This window comes from Oncorhynchus gorbuscha, unplaced genomic scaffold (genome assembly GCF_021184085.1).
Source record: "Oncorhynchus gorbuscha isolate QuinsamMale2020 ecotype Even-year unplaced genomic scaffold, OgorEven_v1.0 Un_scaffold_606, whole genome shotgun sequence".
In the NCBI taxonomy this organism is placed as follows: Eukaryota; Metazoa; Chordata; class Actinopteri; order Salmoniformes; family Salmonidae; genus Oncorhynchus; species Oncorhynchus gorbuscha.
Genome location: NW_025745733.1, coordinates 464,198 through 469,197, shown reverse-complemented (window position 1 = coordinate 469,197; position 5,000 = coordinate 464,198). Strand labels below are relative to the sequence as shown.

Here is a 5,000-nt window from a genome sequence, read left to right as displayed (position 1 = left end):
AGGGGCGGCAGGTAGCCTAGTGGTTAGAGCAGGTAGCCTAGTGGTTAGAGGGGCGGCAGGTAGCCTAGTGGTTAGAGGGGCGGCAGGTAGCCTAGTGGTTAGAGGGGCGGCAGGTAGCCTAGTGGTTAGAGGGGCGGCAGGTAGCCTAGTGTTTAGAGGGGCGGCAGGTAGCCTAGTGGTTAGAGGGGCGGCAGGTAGCCTAGTGGTTAGAGGGGCGGCAGGTAGCCTAGTGGTTAGAGGGGCGGCAGGTAGCCTAGTGGTTAGAGGGGCGGCAGGTAGCCTAGTGGTTAGAGGGGCGGCAGGTAGCCAAGTAGTTAGAGTGGACCAGTGTCTCTCTGTCCTGTCTGTCTCCTACAGGTCAGAGTGGACTAGGGAAGTCTACCCTGGTCAACACTAAACAGTGTCTCTCTGTGCTGTCTGTCTCCTACAGGTCAGAGTGGACTAGGGAAGTCTACCCTGGTCAACACTAAACAGTGTCTCTCTGTGCTGTCTGTCTCCTACAGGTCAGAGTGGACTAGGGAAGTCTACCCTGGTCAACACCCTGTTCAAGTCTAAAGTCAGCCGCAAGTCCTGCAGCCCAAACTACGAAGAGAAGATCTCCAAGACTGTCAAACTGCAGTCCGTCAGCCATGGTGAGCACACACACACACACACACACACACACACACACACACACACACACACACACACACACACACACACACACACACACACACACACACACACACACACACACACACACACACACACACACACACACACACACACACACACCAGATATGTACACACACACACCATATATATATATACACACACACACACACACACCCATGCAAATAAACGTGCAAATGCATTCACACGCACTATAATGTGTTCTGCTGTACAGACTCATGTCCTGGATGGTAGCTATAATGTTTCAGTTCTAAAACACTGGCTTGGCCTACAACTATATCATTAAATGTCCTGTCCAGTCATGTACAAACACACACACATTTCCACTCTACTCTGTCTGTTTGCCTTGGAGTTGTCCCAGATCCTCTGAGGGGAGAGAATCACACAGGGATCAATCATACGGACAGACTGTGTGTTTGTCATTCTAATGCATTCTAGAAGGGAGAGAGAGAGAGAGAGAGAGAGAGAGAGAGAGAGAGAGAGAGAGAGAGAGAGAGAGAGAGAGAGAGAGAGAGAGAGAGAGAGAGAGAGAGAGAGAGAGAGAGAGAGAGAGAGAGAGAGAGAGAGAGAGAGAGAGAGAGAGAGAGAGAGAGAGAGAGAGAGAGAGAGAGAGAGAGAGAGAGAGAGAGTGTGTGAGAGAGAGACGGATAGAGATAGAAAGAGAGAGAGGAAGAGTGAGAGAGACAGAGAGAGACGGATAGAGAGAAAGAGTGCGAGAGAGACAGACAGATAGAGATAGAAAGGGAGAGAGGAAGAGTGAGAGAGACAGACAGATAGAGATAGAAAGGGAGAGAGGAAGAGTGAGAGAGACAGAGAGAGACGGATAGAGAGAAAGAGTGCGAGAGAGAGAGACAGACAGATAGAGATAGAAAGGGAGAGATGAAGAGTGAGAGAGGGAGACAGCGAGAGCGAGAGGCAGGGAGAGTGAGAGAGACCTGTTGCCACAAGAAAAGCCCAACCAGTGAAGAACAAACACCATTGTAAATACAACCCATATTAATGTTTATTTATTTTCCCTTTTGTACTTTCACTATTTGCACATCGTTACAACACTGTACATCCAGTGTATATAGACAGAGAGAGACACAGAGAGAGAGACACAGAGAGAGAGACACAGAGAGAGAGACACAGAGAGAGAGATAGACACAGAGAGAGAGTGACACAGAGAGAGAGTGACACAGAGAGAGAGACACAGAGAGAGAGACAGAGGGTATAGTTGGTTATAGTATATAACTCTGTGGTAGTTAATTAACCTACCAGGTTGAGGGTTATAGACTACTGCCCCCCTCCTCTAGACTACTGCCCCCCCCCCTCTAGACTACTGCCGCCCTCCTCTAGACTACTGCCGCCCTCCTCTAGACTACTGCCACCCTCCTCTAGACTACTGCCCCCCCCTCTAGACTACTGCCGCCCCCCTCTAGACTACTGCCCCCCTCTAGACTACTGCCGCCCTCCTCTAGACTACTGCCCCCCTCTAGACTACTGCCCCCCCTCTAGACTACTGCCGCCCCCTCTAGACTACTGCCCCCCCTCTAGACTACTGCCCCCCCCTCTAGACTACTGCCCCCCCTCTAGACTACTGCCGCCCCCTCTAGACTACTGCCGCCCCCTCTAGACTACTGCCCCCCCCTCTAGACTACTGCCGCCCCCTCTAGACTACTGCAGCCCCCCTCTAGACTACTGCAGCCCCCTCTAGACTACTGCCACCCCCTCTAGACTACTGCCACCCTCCTCTAGACTACTGCCGCCCTCTAGACTACTGCCGCCCTCCTCTAGACTACTGCCGCCCTCCTCTAGACTACTGCCCCCCCTCTAGACTACTGCCGCCCCCTCTAGACTACTGCCCCCTCCTCTAGACTACTGCCCCCCCCTCTAGACTACTGCCCCCCCTCTAGACTACTGCCGCCCCCTCTAGACTACTGCCGCCCCCTCTAGACTACTGCCCCCCCCTCTAGACTACTGCCGCCCCCTCTAGACTACTGCAGCCCCCTCTAGACTACTGCAGCCCCCCTCTAGACTACTGCCACCCCCTCTAGACTACTGCCGCCCTCCTCTAGACTACTGCCACCCTCCTCTAGACTACTGCCGCCCTCCTCTAGACTACTGCCACCCTCCTCTAGACTACTGCCCCCCTCTAGACTACTGCCCCCCCCTCTAGACTACTGCCGCCCTCCTCTAGACTACTGCAGCCCTCCTCTAGACTACTGCAGCCCTCCTCTAGACTACTGCCGCCCCCTCTAGACTACTGCCCCCTCTAGGCTACTGCAGCCCTCCTCTAGACTACTGCCGCCCCCTCTAGACTACTGCAGCCCTCCTCTAGACTACTGCCCCCCTCTAGACTACTGCCCCCCTCTAGACTACTGCAGCCCTCCTCTAGACTACTGCCGCCCCCCTCTAGACTACTGCCCCCCTCCTCTAGACTACTGCCGCCCCCTCTAGACTACTGCCGCCCCTCTAGACTACTGCCCCCCCTCTAGACTACTGCCCCCCCTCTAGACTACTGCCCCCCCCCCTCTAGACTACTGCCCCCCTCTAGACTACTGCCCCCTCTAGACTACTGCCCCCCCCCTCTAGACTACTGCCCCCCTCTAGACTACTGCCGCCCCCTCTAGACTACTGCCGCCCCCTCTAGACTACTGCCGCCCCCTCTAGACTACTGCCCCCCTCTAGACTACTGCCCCCCCCTCTAGACTACTGCAGCCCTCCTCTAGACTACTGCCGCCCCCTCTAGACTACTGCCCCCTCCTCTAGACTACTGCCGCCCCCTCTAGACTACTGCTGCCCCCTCTAGACTACTGCCGCCCCCTCTAGACTACTGCTGCCCCCTCTAGACTACTGCCGCCCCCTCTAGACTACTGCCACCCCCTCTAGACTTCTGCAGCCCTCCTCTAGACTACTGCCGCCCCCTCTAGACTACTGCCGCCCTCCTCTAGACTACTGCCGCCCCCCTCTAGACTACTGCCGCCCCCTCTAGACTACTGCCGCCCTCCTCTAGGCTACTGCTGCCCCCTCTAGACTACTGCCGCCCCCTCTAGACTACTGCCGCCCCCTCTAAACTACTGCCGCCCGCCCCCTCTAGACTACTGCCGCCCCCTCTAGACTACTGCCGCCCCCTCTAGACTACTGCCGCCCCCTCTAGACTACTGCCACCCCCTCTAGACTACTGCCGCCCCCTCTAGACTACTGCCGCCCTCCTCTAGACTACTGCCGCCCCCCTCTAGACTACTGCTGCCCCCCTCTAGACTACTGCCGCCCCCTCTAGACTACTGCCGCCCTCCTCTAGACTACTGCCCCCCTCCTCTAGACTACTGCCCCCCCTCTAGGCTACTGCAGCCCTCCTCTAGACTACTGCCGCCCCCTCTAGACTACTGCAGCCCTCCTCTAGACTACTGCCGCCCCCTCTAGACTACTGCCCCCCCCTCTAGACTACTGCAGCCCTCCTCTAGACTACTGCCGCCCCCTCTAGACTACTGCCCCCTCCTCTAGACTACTGCCGCCCCCTCTAGACTACTGCCGCCCCCTCTAGACTACTGCCCCCCTCTAGACTACTGCCCCCCCTCTAGACTACTGCCCCCCTCTAGACTACTGCCCCCCCTCTAGACTACTGCCCCCTCTAGACTACTGCCCCCCTCTAGACTACTGCCCCCTCTAGACTACTGCCGCCCCCCTCTAGACTACTGCCGCCCCCTCTAGACTACTGCCGCCCCTCTAGACTACTGCCCCCCCTCTAGACTACTGCCGCCCCCTCTAGACTACTGCCCCCCCCTCTAGACTACTGCAGCCCTCCTCTAGACTACTGCCGCCCCCTCTAGACTACTGCCCCCTCCTCTAGACTACTGCCGCCCCCTCTAGACTACTGCTGCCCCCCTCTAGACTACTGCCGCCCCCTCTAGACTACTGCTGCCCCCTCTAGACTACTGCCGCCCCCTCTAGACTACTGCCACCCCCTCTAGACTTCTGCAGCCCTCCTCTAGACTACTGCCGCCCCCTCTAGACTACTGCCGCCCTCCTCTAGACTACTGCCGCCCCCTCTAGACTACTGCCGCCCCCTCTAGACTACTGCCGCCCTCCTCTAGGCTACTGCTGCCCCCTCTAGACTACTGCCGCCCCCTCTAGACTACTGCCGCCCCCCTCTAAACTACTGCCGCCCCGCCCCCTCTAGACTACTGCCGCCCCCTCTAGACTACTGCCGCCCCCCTCTAGACTACTGCCGCCCCCTCTAGACTACTGCCACCCCCTCTAGACTACTGCCGCCCCCTCTAGACTACTGCCGCCCTCCTCTAGACTACTGCCGCCCCCCTCTAGACTACTGCTGCCCCCTCTAGACT

The 5,000-nt window shown here is 57.4% G+C and overlaps 1 pseudogene; it reads left to right on the top strand.

Moving 5' to 3' along the window:
- Positions 1-5,000, top strand: part of LOC124019469 — a 52,885-nt pseudogene that overhangs the window by 10,972 nt on the left and 36,913 nt on the right.